At 45.5% G+C, this 19728-nt stretch overlaps 1 protein-coding gene across 1 annotated transcript in view; it reads right to left on the reverse strand.

The window, feature by feature from the left end:
- The window catches only part of LOC143776649 (START domain-containing protein 10-like), a 147960-nt gene that overhangs the window by 39954 nt on the left and 88278 nt on the right, over positions 1 to 19728 (reverse strand). The gene's annotated exons all lie outside the window — the stretch shown is intronic.

A 19728-nucleotide genomic window follows, 5' to 3' on the forward strand; every position in this document is an offset into this window, starting at 1 on the left:
AAGGTATGATAACCCGTAAGCAGGGTCGGACTGGGGCACCGGGACACCAGACAAACCTCCGGTAGGCCCCACCCCCAGCCCCTGCCTCCTTCATTTGTGCCTGCCCTGCATGCTCATAGCGGCGGGGAGCAGGGCGCACTTTATTGTATAGCCGGCACCGGCTGGCAAACTGCACAGGTGATGGGAAGTGCAGGCGCAGCTCCTTCACATCACCTGCTGCCGCTGCCATTACTCTGCCAGGAGAGCTGTGCGTGCAGAGTGCCGACCATCACTTCAGCCAGCACAGTCTGAGGAACAGCTGACTGTGAGGCTGAGAGGAGACACGCACACAAGCTGACCTGCAGTCACCTGTTTCCTGTGCTCTGTCCCTCTGCTCCTCTTCCACAAAGCCCTGGGCAGCAGTGTAAATGCTGATTGGCTGCAATTCAGCCAATCAGCGTTAGTTTTCTTTGTGTGAGCTCACAGCACAGCTCAAGCAAGGAGCTGTGCTGTTATTGGTCAGCTGTCCTGCCCAAGCAGCACACAGCATGGTCATATATTGTGCAGAGGGATGGCTGCAGTAAGTGTGACTGTAAATACAGAACTATATGATGCCTGCACCCCGAGTAGATCTCCGGCCACAGAGGCAGGAAGGGGAGGGGGCCCCATGCAACCTAAAGGTGACACAGGGGAGGCCAATGATATTCTAATTTTCTTGTGGGCCTCCTCCCCCATTGTGTCAACCACCTCTATTTTACTGTGGCTCCCCTTTCCCTCTCTGAGCAGGCCCATAGGAAATTAGAGGTAAAATAGTGGGGGAGGGCCCACAGAATATTGGGTGACACAGTAGGGGAGGGTGCCCACAGGAAAATAGAGGTGAAATAATGGGGGAGGGGGCCCACAGGATATTAATTGACACAGTGGGGGAGGGGGCCCACAGGAAAATAGAAGTGAAACAGTGGGGGAGGGGCCCACAGGAAAATAGAGGTGACACAGTAGGGGAGGGGGCACACAGGAAAATAGAGATGAAATAGTGGGGGAGGGGGCCCACAGGAACATAGAGGTGAAATAGTGGGGGAGGGGGCCCACAGGAACATAGAGGTGAAATAGTGGGGGCCCACAGGAACATAGAGGTGAAACAGTGGGGGAGGGGCCCACAGCAACATAGAGGTGAAACAGTGGGGGAGGGGGCCCACAGGATATTGGGCGACACAGTGGGGGAGGGGGCCCACAGGAAACTAGAGGTGAAAGTGGGGGGAGGGGGACCACAGGAAAATAGAGGTGAAATAGTGGGGGGAGGGGCGCCCACAGGAAAATAGAGGTGAAACAGTGGGGGAGGGGGACCACAGGATATTGGGTGACACAGTGGTGAAGGGGGTCCTCGGGTAATTAACACCTTTACGACATAAGCCTTAAATGTATGGTGCGTGTTAAATGCCACTGTCAATCTCTGACAGCAGCATATAACACATGCCAACATGTGTGCGCATCATTCTCTCACCCATTGGCGCCCATGATGTGATCATGGGTCACCGATGGGTTGTAATGACAGCCAGGGGTCTTCTTCCTGTAGCCAGGCTTTAACCCCTTCACCCCCGGAGCTTTTTCCGTTTTTCCGTTTTCGTTTTTCGCTCCCCTCCTTCCCAGAGCCATAACTTTTTTATTTTTCTGTCAATTTGGCCATGTGAGGGCTTATTTTTTGCGGGACGAGTTGTACTTTTGAACGACATCATTGGTTTTACCATGTCGTGTACTAGAAAATGGGAAAAAAATTCCAAGTGCAGTGAAATTGCAAAAAAAGTGCAATCCCACACTTGTTTTTTGCTTGCCTATTTTGCTAGGTTCACTAAATGCTAAAACTGACCTGCCATTATGATTCTCCAGGTCAGTATGAGTTCATAGACACCTAACATGACTAGGTTCTTTTTTACCTAAGTGGTGAAAAAAAATTCCAAACTTTGCAAAAAAATAAATAAATTAAATTGCGCCATTTTCCGATACCCGTAGCGTCTCCATTTTTCGTGATCTGGGGTCGGGTGAGGGCTTATTTTGTGCGTGCCGAGCTGGCATTTTTAATGATAGCATTTTGGTGCAGATACGTTCTTTTGATCGCCCGTTATTGCATTTTAATGCAATGTCGTGGCGACCAAAAAAACGTAAATCTGGCGTTTCGATTTTTTTTTTCATTACGCCGTTTAGCGATCAGGTTAATGCTTTTTTTTTATTGATAGATCGGGCGATTCTGAACGCGGCGATACCAAATATGTGTAGGTTGGGTTTTTTTTTTATTGATTTATTTTGATTGGGGCGAAAGGGGGGTGATTTAAACTTTTATATTTTTTTTATTTTTTTCACATTTTTTTTAACTTTTTTTTTTAACTTTTACCATGCTTCTATAGCCTCCATGGGAGGCTAGAAGCAGGCACAGCCCGATCGGCTCTGCTACATAACAGCGATCATCAGATCGCTGTTATGTAGCTAAAATGCAGGTGTGCTGTGAGCGCCGACCACAGGGGGGCGCTCACAGCCACCGGCGATCAGTAACCATAGAGGTCTCCAGGACCTCTATGGTTACAATATACAAGCATCGCCGACCTCCGATCATGTGACGGGGGTCGGCGATGCGCTCATATCCGGCCGCACGGCCGGATGCGGTAGTTAAATGCCGCTGTCTGAGTTTGACAGCGGCATTTAACTAGTTAATAGCGGCGGGTGATCGCGATTTCACCCGCCGCTATTGCGCGCACATGTCAGCTGTAAAAAACAGCTGACATGTCGCGACTTTGATGTGCGCTCACCGCCGGAGCGCACATCAAAGCGGGGGTCCCGACATGTGACGTACTATTCCGTCACATGTCGGGAAGGGGTTAAAGGAGACTGTGATTTCTGCTATATGCAGTGATGCTGTGGCATCACTGTATATAATAGCACATGCGATCGGATGATCGCATCTTCATGTCCTCTAAGGGGGCTAACTGTACCAGTGAAAGGTAACAACATTTTTTTTAAAATTCCTAAAAGTTCAAGTCACCCCTTTTTATCCCAATGAAAATAAATATATTTAAAAAATAAAAAATAACACATATTTGGTATTGCTGGGTTCAGAAAAGTCCGATCTATCAAAATATAAAAACAATTAACCCGATAAGTAAACACCGTAAGTAGAAACAACTTAAGAACGCCAAATATCCTTTTCTTTCTGTTCGCCACAATTCCACAAAAAAAGCTATAACAAGTGATGAAAACCACATCTATCCCAAAATCATACTAATAAAAACAATGTCTCGCCCCCAACAAAAAGCTATGATACAGCTTCCCTGTGTGTAATAAAATACGCAGCAGTCGCCGTCTTCTGCCGCTGTGTCTTGCTTCTGTCTTCTTCATTGCAGTGGAATATGGCCACAGGTAAGTATTTTACTACACACACTAGACCTACATTACTGCTCTCCTGTGTAGTGTGGTATATAGAGATGTATATATATATATATATATATATATATATATATATATATATATATATATATATATATATATATATATGATGTGTCCGCTGTCCTGTGTGGTGTAGTATATAGAGGATCTGTCAGCTCTCCTGTGTAGTGCAGATATATAGAGGATCTGTCAGCTCTCCTGTGTGGTGTAGTATATAGAGGATCTGTCAGCTCTCCTGTGTGATGTAGTATATAGAAGATCTGGCAGCTCTCCTGTGTGGTGTAGTATATAGAGGATCTGTCAGCTCTCCTGTGTGGTGTAGTATATAGAAGATCTGGCAGCTCTCCTGTGTGGTGTAGTATATACCGGATCTGTCAGCTCTCCTGTGTGGTGTAGTATATAGAGGATCTGTCAGCTCTCCTGTGTGATGTAGTATATAGAAGATCTGGCAGCTCTCCTGTGTGGTGTAGTATATAGAGGATCTGTCAGCTCTCCTGTGTGGTGTAGTATATAGAGGATCTGTCAGCTCTCCTGTGTGGTGTAGTATATAGAAGATCTGGCAGCTCTCCTGTGTGGTGTAGTATATACCGGATCTGTCAGCTCTCCTGTGTGGTGTAGTATATAGAGGATCTGTCAGCTCTCCTGTGTGATGTAGTATATAGAAGATCTGGCAGCTCTCCTGTGTGGTGTAGTATATACCGGATCTGTCAGCTCTCCTGTGTGGTGTAGTATATAGAGGATCTGTCAGCTCTCCTGTGTGGTGTAGTATATAGAGGATCTGTCAGCTCTCCTGTGTGATGTAGTATATAGAAGATCTGGCAGCTCTCCTGTGTGGTGTAGTATATAGAGGATCTGTCAGCTCTCCTGTGTGATGTAGTATATAGAAGATCTGGCAGCTCTCCTGTGTGGTGTAGTATATACCGGATCTGTCAGCTCTCTTGTGTGGTGTAGTATATAGAGAATCTGTCAGCTCTCCTGTGTGGTGTAGTATATAGAGGATCTGTCAGCTCTCCTGTGTGATGTAGTATATAGAAGATCTGGCAGCTCTCCTGTGTGGTGTAGTATATAGAGGATCTGTGAGCTCTCCTGTGTGGTGTAGTATATAGAGGATCTGTCAACTCTCCTGTGTGGTGTAGTATATAGAGGATCTGTCAGCTCTCCTGTGTGGTGTAGTATATAGAGGATCTGTCAGCTCTCCTGTGTGATGTAGTATATAGAAGATCTGGCAGCTCTCCTGTGTAGTGTAGTATATAGAGGATCTGTCAGCTCTCCTGTGTGGTGTAGTAAATAGAGGATCTGTCAGCTCTCCTGTGTGGTGTAGTATATAGAAGATCTGGCAGCTCTCCTGTGTGGTGTAGTATATACCGGATCTGTCAGCTCTCCTGTGTGGTGTAGTATATAGAGGATCTGTCAGCTCTCCTGTGTGATGTAGTATATAGAAGATCTGGCAGCTCTCCTGTGTGGTGTAGTATATACCGGATCTGTCAGCTCTCCTGTGTGGTGTAGTATATAGAGGATCTGTCAGCTCTCCTGTGTGATGTAGTATATAGAAGATCTGGCAGCTCTCCTGTGTAGTGTAGTATACAGAGGATCTGTCAGCTCTCCTGTGTGGTGTAGTATATAGAGGATCTGTCAGCTCTCCTGTGTGGTGTAGTATATACCGGATCTGTCAGCTCACCTGTGTGGTGTAGTATATAGAGGATCTGTCAGCTCTCCTGTGTGATTTAGTATATAGAAGATCTGGCAGCTCTCCTGTGTGGTGTAGTATATAGAGGATCTGTCAGCTCTCCTGTGTGGTGTAGTATATAGAGGATCTGTCAGCTCTCCTGTGTGATGTAGTATATAGAAGATCTGGCAGCTCTCCTGTGTGGTGTAGTATATAGAGGATCTGTCAGCTCTCCTGTGTGGTGCAGTATATAGAGGATTAATCAGCTCTCCTGTGTGGTGTGGTATATAGGATCTATCCTGTGTGGTGCAGTATATAGAGGATTTGTCAGCTCTTGTGTGTGGTGTGGTATATATAGAGGATCTGTCAGCTCTCCTGTGTGGTGTAGTATATAGAGGATCTGTCAGCTCTCCTGTGTGATGTAGTATATAGAGGATCTGTCAGCTCTCCTGTGTGGTGTAGTATATAGAGGATCTGTCAGCTCTCCTGTGTGATGTAGTATATAGAGGATCTGTCAGCTCTCCTGTGTGATGTAGTATATAGAAGATCTGGCAGCTCTCCTGTGTGGTGTAGTATATAGAGGATCTGTCAGCTCTCCTGTGTGGTGTAGTATATAGAGGATCTGTCAGCTCTCCTGTGTGGTGTAGTATATAGAGGATCTGTCAGCTCTCCTGTGTGATGTAGTATATAGAAGATCTGGCAGCTTTCCTGTGTGGTGTAGTATATAGAGGATCTGTCAACTCTTGTGTGTGGTGTGGTATATATAGAGGATCTGTCAGCTCTCCTGTGTGGTGTAGTATATAGAGGATCTGTCAGCTCTCCTTTATGATGTAGTATATAGAAGATCTGGCAGCTCTCCTGTGTGGTGTAGTATATAGAGGATCTGTCAACTCTCCTGTGTGGTGTAGTATATAGAGGATCTGTCAGCTCTCCTGTGTGGTGCAGTATATAGAGGATCTGTCAGCTCTCCTGTGTGATGTAGTATATAGAAGATCTGGCAGCTCTCCTGTGTGGTGTAGTACATAGAGGATCTGTCAGCTCTCCTGTGTGGTGCAGTATATAGAGGATCAGTCAGCTCTCCTGTGTGATGTAGTATATAGAAGATCTGGCAGCTCTCCTGTGTGATGTAGTATATAGAAGATCTGGCAGCTCTCCTGTGTGGTGTGGTATATAGAGGATCTGTCAGCTCTCCTGTGTGGTGTAGTATATAGAGGATCTGTCAGCTCTCCTTTATGATGTAGTATATAGAGGATCTGTCAGCTCTCCTGTGTGGTGTGGTATATAGAGGATCTGTCAGCTCTCCTGTGTGGTGTAGTATATAGAGGATCTGTCAGCTCTCCTTTATGATGTAGTATATAGAAGATCTGGCAGCTCTCCTGTGTGGTGTAGTATATAGAGGATCTGTCAACTCTCCTGTGTGGTGTAGTATATAGAGGATCTGTCAGCTCTCCTGTGATGTAGTATATAGAAGATCTGGCAGCTCTCCTGTGTGGTGTAGTATATAGAGGATCTGTCAGCTCTCCTGTGTGGTGTAGTATATAGAGGATCTGTCAGCTCTCCTGTGTGGTGCAGTATATAGAGGATCAGTCAGCTCTCCTGTGTGGTGTGGTATATAGGATCTATCCTGTGTGGTGCAGTATATAGAGGATCTGTCAGCTTTCCTGTGTGGTGTGGTATATAGGATCTATCCTGTGTGGTGCAGTATATAGAGGATTTGTCAGCTCTTGTGTGTGGTGTGGTATATATAGAGGATCTGTCAGCTCTCCTGTGTGGTGTGGTATATACAGGATCTGTCAGCTCTTCTATGTGGTGTGGTATATAGAGGATCTGTCAGCTCTTGTGTGTGGTGTAGTATATAGGATCTATCCTGTGTGGTATTTTTAAACTGCATGGTGGGCCCCAAGAAAGATTTTTCTCTGGTGGGCCCAAGGTACTCCAGTCCGACGCTGCCCGTAAGATGACACATCTGCAGGGCATTATGGCGAGGCTGTGTGTGTCAACATATCATCACGTTAGCCCACTCTCTGATGCTGCAGCAGTGTGGGAAATGGTGCCTGGCAATTTTTTTTGCACGAAACGCAAATCAAATCTCAAAGTGTTCTAATTCGTGTGAAATTGTGAATTTTAGGAAATTCTATTCAAACTCAATCCTCCACAAAACGATCCACTTATCTCCACAGACAATCATTCATTTGATGATTTCTTATCTAACAGCTATCATTCATGTAGAACCTTAGGAACTGAGGTTTGTGGTCATTCTGAAGCTGTTGCTTTCAGCGCCAGTAGAGCTTGTCCCACCCATGCAAGGGTTATCGGAGACTTGAGCCTGTGCCTAGGTTTAATATCATGAAAGAACCAAAAGAGTCCGTACCACCTAAACACCTGCAGTGCTGCCGTCCATATCCCTATGTGCCTATGTTTGGGATAATAATAAGGTGTAAAAACTAATTAACAATGCATGCCAAATACATATCGCCAACGAATATAAATCGGTATGATAATAGTATTGTAATCTAAATATACATCCAGCACTATTATAGCGATGACTGACGTTATGTGAATGAACCACTTGACCACAATTTTCCATCTTGTCGAGTGAAACCCCTTTGTTGTTACATCAATGGGGGAACCGAGTCTTGTCATCTCATTATCTTTCATCCATAATTAAAAGGAACAGAAAACGAGTCGTTTGAAAGTGCGAGCAGCCTCTTGAGCAGCTATTAACAGCCAAGAGGAGACATTACAGAAATACAGAGGCTCGGTGTAGAAAGCCATTAACCCCTTACTGACTTAGTGTAACAATGAGTAACCACAGTACATACAAAAAATAATGTAGAAAATGTTCAGTTAGTTTTACCATCAGTAAGTGAGGAACAAAACTGAAGAGTGACCACCATGATATTTTTCTATATACCTTGGTTATAACGGTCAGTGATATGGTTTTCATAGAAGTGCCAAGTATTATTAACTAGATGGTGGCCCGATTCTAACGCATCACGTATTCTAGAATATGCATGTCCACGTAGTATATTGCCCAGCCACGTAGTATATTGGCCAGCCACTTAGTATATTGCCCAGCCACGTAGTATATTGCCCAGCCACGTAGTATATTGCCCAGCCACGTAGTATATTGCCCAGCCACGTAGTATATTTCCCAGCCACGTAGTATATTGCCCAGTCACGTAGTATATTGCCCAGCCACGTAGTATATTGCCCAGTCACGTAGTATATTGCCCAGTCACGTAGTATATTGCCCAGCCACGTAGTATATTTCCCAGCCACGTAGTATATGGCACAGCGATGGAGTATACAGCACAGAGCCATGTAGTATACAGACTTAAAATAAAAAATAAACATATACTCACCTTCCGAAGGCCCGTTGAAGTCCTGGCCCTGTGTGTGGTGCACGCGGTAGCTTCGGGTCCCAGGGTTGGTATGAGCTCAGGACCTGTGATGACGTCGCAGTCACGACCGTGACGTCATGGCAGGTCCTTGTCGCATACCATCCTTGGCACCGGAACCTGCCGCTTGCATGGAGTGGTCACCGGAGCGTCGCGGGGAGTGGGAAAGGCGGCAGAAGGTGAGTATATAATGATTTTTTATTTTTTTATTATTTTTAACATTAGATCTTTTTACTATTGATGCTGCATAGGCAGCATCAATAGTAAAAATTTGGTCACACAGGGTTAATAGCAGCGTTAATGGAGTGCGTTACACCGCAGCATAACGCGGTCCGTTGGCGCTGCCATTAACCCTGTGTGAGCGCTGACTGGAGGGGATTATGGAGCAGGCACTGACTGTGGGGAGGAAGGAGTGGCCATTTTGGCGCCAGACTGTGCCCGTCGCTGATTGGTCGTGGCTGTTTTGCCACAACCAGTCAGCGACTTGGATTTCCGTGACAGACAGAGGCCGCGACCAATGAATATTCTTGACAGACAGACAGAAGGACAGATGGATGTGACCCTTAGACAATTATAGAGTAGACTAGATGGTGGCCCGATTCTAACGCATCGGGTATTCTAGAATATGTATGCGTAGTATATTGCACAGTCCATGCAGTATATTGCACAGCCACGCAGTACATTGCGCAGCCCACGTAGTACATTGCGCAGCCACGCAGTACATTGCGCAGCCCACGCAGTACATTGCGCAGCCACGCAGTACATTGCGCAGCCCACATAGTACATTGCGCAGCCCACACAGTACATTGCGCAGCCCACGCAGTACATTGCATGTCCACGTAGTATATTGCCCAGTCACATAGTATTTTGCCCAGTCACGTAGTATAATGCTTCATGCAGTTATGGCCCCATAGATGCCCCATATAATGCCCCATATATTGCTCCATGCAGTTATGGACCCATAGATGCTCTATATAATGCTCCATGCAGTTATGGCCCCATAGATGGCCCATATAATGCTCCATGCAGATATGGCCCCATAGATGGCCCATATAATGCTCCATGCAGTTATGGCCCCATAGATGCCCCATGTAATGCTCCATGCAGTTCTTTATGGCCCCATAGACGCTCTATACAGCATTGTGCCACATGTAATGCTGCTGCTGAGGCAATAAAAACAAAATATCACATACTCCCCTCTCGTCGCTGCTCCTCAGCGTCCCGTCTCTCCGCACTGACTGTTCAGGCAGAGGGCGGCGCAGTTATATACTGTGTGGGCTGTGCGATATACTATGTGCCCTGTGTTATATACTGCGTGGCCTGAGTTATATACTGCGTGGCTGCTATATACTGCGTGGGCTGGGTTATATAGTAAGTGGGCTGTGTTATATATAGTGCGTGGCCTGTATTAACCCATCTGGTATTCTAGAATATGTATGTATGTATATAGCAGCCACATAGTATATAGCACAGGCCACGTACTATTTGTCTGCTATATACTACATGCCTCCTATATACTAAGTATATAACACTGCCCATGTAGTATATAGCACAGCCCCCGCAGTATATCACACAGCACATGTAGTATATAACACTGCCCATGTAGTATATAGCACAGCCCCCCGCAGTACATCACACAGCCCACGCAGTATATAACACTGGCCACGTAGTATATAGCAGCCCCTGCAGTATATCATACAGCCCACGCAGTATTTAGCAGTGTGGGCACCATATCCCTGTCGCTGATTGTTCGCGGCCGGCCACGTAGTATATAGCGTAGTATTCTAGAATATGTATGTAGTTTATTTATGAAGATTGAAGAATAATGCAATAATGGGTAAAATATATTTATTATCATTATATTTTATTAGTCATAGAACTTAATACAATTGAATGAAATTATGAAACAGATCATCAAAATATATAAACCACATTACATGAACTGTAACTGTATTTAAATAAATCATCGGACAAAAGAAGGACATTGACACTATAATATATTAATTAACAATATCAAGCCAAAATATTTTTGTACACCACATTTCTTGTGAATACCTTTTGACTACCTATAAGCAACTTTCCTTGTAAAGAGGTAGGAAGAACTTGCACCTTGACGTTGGATCTCATTTTAACTCTTGAAAATGCAACGTAGAGTTGTCCATGACCAAAAAAGGGCTGCGGTAGATATATGCCAACACGGTGTAGAGTTTGACCTTGTGACTTGTTTATTGTCATGGCAAAAGCTGGTTTTAAAGTCGAGGATTCTGTTTACGTTCTTGTTTAATGGCCATGACAATAGAAGGCATTTCAGTACCATTTTGTACAGCCCTCTGTTCCTCCTCAGCTTGAACGTCTTTTTTTTTTGTAAATGTACAGCAATTTGGTTCATCAGTTCAGCATCACACTTTTCGTTTTCTTTTAGGTTCATCCTTTGTTCTGTAGCCTCATTTGTATCAATGATGTAAAATTGTGCAAATTTTGGTGGTTGTCCTATTTCTGGGTGAAGTGTTCCAGTGCGGTGGTAGATCTGGCCGTGAATTTTAAAACAATACGGTCCGAATCCAGGGGGCGGTGCAATGTTGGCACCGAATGAAGCAAACGCATGAGAGCTTTTGATGCTTCTGATATTTTCCATGAAATTTCTACTGTGTTGATGCATTCCTTTCATTGACTGCTCAAACAGATCTGAGTAGTGAGGTCTCGGTAGCATAACTTTTCCTTTTTGGCAGCATTGAGTAAACTGATTGTCAGATGGTTTTTCATCAATGAAATTCAGAGAGTCGAATTTAGAGCAAACTGCATTCATATTCCCACAGTAGTGTTCATGAATTGTACTTTCATTGTCTGTTACGTAATGTGCAAGTTGTTGAATATGGTCCTGGTCATGCCTTAGTTGGTAGAGCATTCGTTTTTTATGAATTTGGCAATCATGTTGTTCCTGTCGTACAACAGTTTGTTGTGGTGTCTCCGGTTGGCGACGGTGTCTGTGAGAGTCCGCATCCTGGGCTTGTCTAGCAGCAGTTTGTTGTGGTGTCTCCTGTTCCCGATGTTGTCGTTTTCTTGCTGCTGCTGCTGCTTTTCTGTCATCCTCATTGGCGTATTTTCGTTTACGACCCATTCTAAGATAGAAACATAGGGAGATGCCACCCATACAGGGAGACGCAGGCACACACCCTACACAATGGCGGCACTTGACAGCAGTGGAGGAAAATGATGATTCCAGAATTCGCGGCAGACTGTGCCCAGGGCCGGACTGGCCATAGGGCACTTCTGGCAAATGCCAGAAGGGCCGGTGCCAGTGGTGGGCCGCTCAATCCGCCGCCCCCGCCGTCGCATTCAACTATACCGGCGTATAGACGCCGGTACAGTTGAATGCAATGATGGAGGAGAGAGCGTCTACAGACGCTCCTCTCCCATCATTCCCCGCTCTGCCTCTGACACTGCGGGTGCGCGATGACGTCATATCATCGCGCACCTGCTGTGTCCCGGGCAGACTGCAGCTGCTGAGACAGGAGCAGGAACCAGGAAGCAACGCTGGGCACGAGGAGAGGTGAGGAGAGTTTTTTTTTTTTCTGGACTGTGGGGCCATTCTCGGAGGAGGTGAGGGGAGGAAGAGAAGAGATGTGGGCTGTATATAGTTCTCTGTGGGCTGTGCTCTGTGCTGTATACTGCTGTGGGCTGTATATAGCTCTCTGTGGGCTGTGCTCTGTGCTGTATACTGCTGTGGGCTGTATATAGTTCTCTGTGGGCTGTGCTCTGTGCTGTATACTGCTGTGGGCTGTATATAGCTCTCTGTGGGCTGTGCTCTGTGCTGTATACTGCTGTGGGCTGTATATAGTTCTCTGTGGGCTGTGCTCTGTGCTGTATACTGCTGTGGGCTGTATATAGTTCTCTGTGGGCTGTGCTCTGTGCTGTATACTACTGTGGGCTGTATATAGTTCTCTGTGGGCTGTGCTCTGTGCTGTATACTGCAGTGGGCTGTATATAGCTCTCTGTGGGCTGTGCTCTGTGCTGTATACTGCTGTGGGCTGTATATAGTTCTCTGTGGGCTGTGCTCTGTGCTGTATACTGCTGTGGGCTGTATATAGTTCTCTGTGGGCTGTGCTCTGTGCTGTATACTACTGTGGGCTGTATATAGTACTCTGTGGGCTGTGCTCTGTGCTGTATACTGCTGTGGGCTGTATATAGTTCTCTGTGGGCTGTGCTCTGTGCTGTATACTGCTGTGGGCTGTATATAGTTCTCTGTGGGCTGTGCTCTGTGCTGTATACTGCTGTGTGCTCTGTGCTATATATAGTTCTCTGTGGGCTGTGCTCTGTGCTGTATACTGCTGTGGGCTGTATATAGTACTCTGTGGGCTGTGCTCTGTGCTGTATACTGCTGTGGGCTGTATATAGTTCTCTGTGGGCTGTGCTCTGTGCTGTATACTACTGTGGGCTGTATATAGTTCTTTGTGGGCTGTGCTCTGTGCTGTATACTACTGTGGGCTGTATATAGTTCTCTGTGGGCTGTGCTCTGTGCTGTATACTGCTGTGGGCTGTATATAGTTCTCTGTGGGCTGTGCTCTGTGCTGTATACTGCTGTGGGCTGTATATAGTTCTCTGTGGGCTGTGCTCTGTGCTGTATACTGCTGTGGGCTGTATATAGTTCTCTGTGGGCTGTGCTCTGTGCTGTATACTGCTGTGGGCTGTATATAGTTCTCTGTGGGCTGTGCTCTGTGCTGTATACTGCTGTGGGCTGTATATAGTTCTCTGTGGGCTGTGCTCTGTGCTGTATACTACTGTGGGCTGTATATAGCTCTCTGGGCTGTGCTCTGTGCTGTATACTACTGTGGGCTGTATATAGTTCTGTGTGGGCTGTGCTCTGTGCTGTATACTGCTGTGGGCTGTATATAGCTCTCTGTGGGCTGTGCTCTGTGCTGTATACTACTGTGTGCTCTGTGCTATATATAGTTCTCTGTGGGCTGTGCTATGTGCTGTATACTGCTGTGGGCTGTATATAGCTCTCTGTGGGCTGTGCTCTGTGCTGTATACTACTGTGTGCTCTGTGCTATATATAGTTCTCTGTGGGCTGTGCTCTGTGCTGTATACTGCTGTGGGCTGTATATAGTTCTCTGTGGGCTGTGCTCTGTGCTGTATACTGCTGTGGGCTGTATATAGCTCTCTGTGGGCTGTGCTCTGTGCTGTATACTACTGTGTGCTCTGTGCTATATATAGTTCTCTGTGGGCTGTGCTCTGTGCTGTATACTGCTGTGGGCTGTATATAGTTCTCTGTGGGCTGTGCTCTGTGCTGTATACTGCTGTGGGCTGTATATAGCTCTCTGTGGGCTGTGCTCTGTGCTGTATACTACTGTGTGCTCTGTGCTATATATAGTTCTCTGTGGGCTGTGCTATGTGCTGTATACTGCTGTGGGCTGTATATAGCTCTCTGTGGGCTGTGCTCTGTGCTGTATACTACTGTGTGCTCTGTGCTATATATAGTTCTCTGTGGGCTGTGCTCTGTGCTGTATACTGCTGTGGGCTGTATATAGTTCTCTGTGGGCTGTGCTCTGTGCTGTATACTGCTGTGGGCTGTATATAGCTCTCTGTGGGCTGTGCTCTGTGCTGTATACTACTGTGTGCTCTGTGCTATATATAGTTCTCTGTGGGCTGTGCTCTGTGCTGTATACTGCTGTGGGCTGTATATAGTTCTCTGTGGGCTGTGCTCTGTGCTGTATACTGCTGTGGGCTGTATATAGCTCTCTGTGGGCTGTGCTCTGTGCTGTATACTACTGTGTGCTCTGTGCTGTATATAGTTCTCTGTGGGCTGTGCTCTGTGCTGTATACTACTGTGGGCTGTATATAGTTATCTGTGGGCTGTGCTCTGTGCTGTATGCTACTGTGGGCTGTATATAGTTATCTGTGGGCTGTGCTCTGTGCTGTATATAGTTCTCTGTGGGCTGTGCTCTGTGCTGTATACTACTGTGGGCTGTATATAGTTCTCTGTGGGCTGTGCTCTGTGCTGTATACTACTGTGTGCTGTATATAGTTCTCTGTGGGCTGTGCTGTATATAGTACTCTGTGGGCTGTGCTGTATATAGTACTCTCTGGGCTGTGCTGTATATAGTACTCTCTGGGCTGTGCTGTATATAGTACTCTCTGGGCTGTGCTTTATATAGTACTCTGGGCTGTGCTGTATATAGTACTCTGGGCTGTGCTGTATATAGTTCTCTGTGGGCTGTGCTGTATATAGTTCTCTGTGGGCTGTGCTGTATATAGTTCTCTGTGGGCTGTGCTGTATATAGTTCTCTGTGGGCTGTGCTGTATATAGTTCTCTGTGGGCTGTGCTGTATATAGTACTCTGTGGGCTGTGCTGTATATAGTTCTCTGTGGGCTGTGCTGTATATATTACTTTGTGGGCTGTGCTGTATATATTACTCTGTGGGCTGTGCTGTATACTACTGTGTGGACTGTGCTGTATACTTCTACGTGGTCTGTGCTGTATACTACTGTGTGGTCTGTGCTGTATACTACTGTGTGGTCTGTGCTGAATACTGCTGTGTGGTCTGTGCTGAATACTGCTGTGTGGGCTGTGTTATCTATTACGCGAGCTGTGCTATAGTATGCAGGCTGTGCTGTATACTATGCGGTTTGTGCTATATAATATGCGGGCTTTGCTATATACTATGGGGAGTATATTATATTCTATGGGGGAGGCCATGTTATGTACTATGTGGCTGTGTTATATACTATTGTGGGGGTATATTATATTCTATGGGGAGGCTGCGTTATATACTATGGGGGGCTGCATTATATTCTATGGGGGGCTACATTATATATTATGGGGAGGTGGGCTGTATTATATTCTATGGGGGTTACATACTCTGGGGTGGCTGAATTATACTCTGTGGGGTGGCTGCATTATACTCTGGGGTGGCTGCATTATACTCTGGGGTGGCTGCATTATACTCTGGGGTGGCTGCATTATACTATATGTGGGCTGCATTATACTGTATCGAGGACTATGGGGAATACGTTATACTATATGAAGAACTATGGGGTGCATTATACTATGGGAAGTGAATTGTACTACATGGATGACTGTGGCGGTGCATTATACTATATGGAGCACTATGAGGATTGTATTATGCTATATGGAGGACTATGAGGATTGTATTATGCTATATGGAGGACTATGAGGAGTGTATTATACTATGTGGAGGACTGAGCAGTGTATTTTAATATATGGAGGACTATAGGGAGTGTATTATACTATACGGAGGACTATGGAGCACATTATAATATATGGAGGACTATGGGGTGTATTTTACTAAACAAGTAAAATGCTGCATATTCGGATTGTTTTTGCTGGAACAAAAAGCCTTGTTGTCAGCAGCACATTGCCAGTGTAAACTGTAGATGTGCTGCTGAAAACATGATACTGTATGGTGATCTATTAGTGATCGTTCTGTCTCATCATTATTCCTCAGCTGGTGGAAAGAGGCCGGGAAACAAGCGTTGAACAACTTCAGTATTGTCGATCAAACTCGTTTAGCGGCCTGAACTCAGCGCACGTAAATACAACAGAAATGCTTTTGTGTGATGTGCAATATGTTAGCATTTGGGGACCCATTTTAAACTTTGCCTAGGGCCCCACTTTGCCTAAAACCGGCCCTGCCTACAAGTGTACAAAGATATTATACAGTCACCATGTGACAAGTGGGCCTGTGTAACTTCAAATGCCAGGGCTGAATTTCAGTCCCAGTCCGGCCCTGACTGTGCCCATCGCTGATTGGTCGAGGCCAGCCGGCCTCGACCAATCAGCAAGGCGGGATTTTCGAGACAGACAGACAATTAAACCCTTAGACAATTATATATATAGATGGCCCAAGATCCCTGATGACAATAGTGCAAAACACCATCTGCAGCAGTGTTCCCCAACTCCAGTCCTCAAGAGCCAGCAACAGGTCATGTTTTCAGGATTTCCTTAGTATTTCACAGGTGATGGAATTATTGTCTATGAAGGTGATGGAATTCTCAGCTGGACAATACTAAGGAAATCTTGAAAACATGACCTGTTGGTGGCTCTTGAGGATCGGAGTTGGGGAACACTGATCTGTAGCAGTAGGGGCAAACTTATATTTTCAAGAATAGGGCAGTATCCTATTGAGGGGTACAGACTGGGGAGACTTGTGAAGTTTTACATTAAAAAGGTTTTTAAGACTTATCATATTGATGACCTAGCCTGCAGAGTTGCAGTACCTATGAATGGCCACTACACTCAATCACTGTTTACATTGCCAGAGCTAAAAACCACAGATTGTTGGGGATGCCAAGTGTCGGACCCCCATGGATCTGATATTGATGACCTATCTTATCAATAAAACCAAACAAATCTATTACCTTTCTCTCGTGTTGTGTTTCACTCATATTTTGTAATGACCAGTACGCTGGTCGTTATTTGAGAATGGGATACAACACGGCGCTGCTATGTATGACTCTGACCACGATATGATACCAAACCAACTTCTCTTTATAACTTCGTGAAACAGATAACAGGATTTTACTTTTCAACAAAATATGGGGCCACAACAGCCACAAAACACCAAATACAAATTATGCAGACTGAGAAGTCACAAGTGCCAGCTTCACGGACAGGAGCAGGACTACCCCAAGGCTATGCCACTCCCTCCCTTATCCAGTACAAGGCCTATCTGGGGTTCTACCGTGACACGTGGTCCTCTCAGGTAAATAATCTTACACCCACCTGTACAATACATTCCGGGTACTCTGTGTATATATATACATATATATGTATAATATATATATATATATATATATATATATATATATATATATATATATATATATATATATATATATATATATATATATATATATATATATATATATATATATATATATATACACACTCACTGGCCACTTTATTAGGTACACCTGTCCAACTTCTTGTTAACACTTAATTTCTAATCAGCCAATCACATGGCGGCAACTCAGTGCATTTAGGCATGTAGACATGGTCAAGACAATCTCCTGCAGTTCAAACCGAGCATCAGTATGGGGAAGAAAGGTGATTTGAGTGCCTTTGAACGTGGCATGGTTGTTGGTGCCAGAAGGGCTGGTCTGAGTATTTCAGAAGCTGATGATCTACTGGGATTTTCACGCACAACCATCTCTAGGGTTTACAGAGAATGGTCCGAAAAAGAAAAAAAATCCAGTGAGCGGCAGTTCTGTGGGCGGAAATGCCTTGTTGATGCCAGAGGTCAGAGGAGAATGGGCAGACTGGTTCGAGCTGATAGAAAGGCAACAGTGACTCAAATCGCCACCCGTTACAACCAAGGTAGGCCTAAGAGCATCTCTGAACTAACAGTGCGTCGAACTTTGAGGCAGATGGGCTACAGCAGCAGAAGACCACACCGGGTACCACTCCTTTCAGCTAAGAACAGGAAACTGAGGCTACAATTTGCACAAGCTCATCGAAATTGGACAGTAGAAGATTGGAAAAACGTTGCTTGGTCTGATGAGTCTCGATTTCTGCTGCGACATTCGGATGGTAGGGTCAGAATTTGGCGTCAACAACATGAAAGCATGGATCCATCCTGCCTTGTATCAACGGTTCAGGCTGGTGGTGGTGATGTGCAGCCGACAAATCTGCGGCAACTGTGTGATGCCATCATGTCAATATGGACCAAAATCTCTGAGGAATGCTTCCAGCACCTTGTTGAATCTATGCCACGAAGAATTGAGGCAGTTCTGAAGGCAAAAGGGGGTCCAACCCGTTACTAGCATGGTGTACCTAATAAAGTGGCTGGTGAGTGTGTATATATATATATATATATATATATATATATATATATATATACACACACTCACTGGCCACTTTATTAGGTACACCATGCTAGTAACGGGTTGGACCCCTTTTGCCTTCAGAACTGCCTCAATTCTTCGTGGCATAGATTCAACAAGGTGCTGGAAGCATTCCTCAGAGATTTTGGTCCATATTGACATGATGGCATCACACAGTTGCCGCAGATTTGTCGGCTGCACATCCCTGATGCGAATCTCCCGTTCCACCACATCCCAAAGATTTCATGTTGTTTACGCCAAATTCTGACCCTACCATCTGAATGTCGCAGCAGAAATCGAGACTCATCAGACCAAGCAACGTTTTTCCAATCTTCTACTGTCCAATTTCGATGAGCTTGTGCAAATTGTAGCCTCAGTTTCCTGTTCTTAGCTGAAAGGAGTGGTACCCGGTGTGGTCTTCTGCTGCTGTAGCCCATCTGCCTCAAAGTTCAACGCACTGTGCGTTCAGAGATGCTCTTAGGCCTACCTTGGTTGTAACGGGTGGCGATTTGAGTCACTGTTGCCTTTCTATCAGCTCGAACCAGTCTGCCCATTCTCCTCTGACCTCTGGCATCAACAAGGCATTTCCGCCCACAGAACTGCCGCTCACTGGATTTTTTTTCTTTTTCGGACCATTCTCTGTAAACCCTAGAGATGGTTGTGCGTGAAAATCCCAGTAGATCAGCAGTTTCTGAAATACTCAGACCAGCCCTTCTGGCACCAACAACCATGCCACGTTCAAAGGCACTCAAATCACCTTTCTTCCCCATACTGATGCTCGGTTTGAACTGCAGGAGATTGTCTTGACCATGTCTACATGCCTAAATGCACTGAGTTGCCGCCATGTGATTGGCTGATTAGAAATTAAGTGTTAACAAGAAGTTGGACAGGTGTACCTAATAAAGTGGCCAGTGAGTGTATATATATATTTATACGACTAATCATTTGAGCCAACACAATATGTACACAGTGCACTGTCCTCTTTGCAAGCGATCAGAGCGGACGCCCTGATGGAATATCCTCAACCAGAAAACAACTGGACTTGTTATTCTGACGTCCGGCCACTAGATTTAATCAGCTTCCTAGGTCACCAAATTATCTGGTACAGGTGCAGGTGACGATTCAGTTCAGTCCCAATAGTATTCCACGGAGCTCTCCTATGGCATTCACGTTTACCAGAGTCTCGATATATAGGAGCTAACACAGTCTCCATCAGTCCATCTGTAGTCTCAATAACCGGAATGTTCTTTGAGATGGTGCAAACCTTATCTAACGCTCCTGAACTAACTAAACAGTGGGTGCACCGATCACACATCCCAGTTTAGTCACGGAAGCCGCTCCCTCTGGTTCCCACCGTTCAATTCGGATCACTTCAGGCTCCCTATTCTTCCGTGTCTCTCAGGCAGG

Source organism: Ranitomeya variabilis, chromosome 5, assembly GCF_051348905.1.
Source record: "Ranitomeya variabilis isolate aRanVar5 chromosome 5, aRanVar5.hap1, whole genome shotgun sequence".
NCBI classification, from domain to species: Eukaryota; Metazoa; Chordata; class Amphibia; order Anura; family Dendrobatidae; genus Ranitomeya; species Ranitomeya variabilis.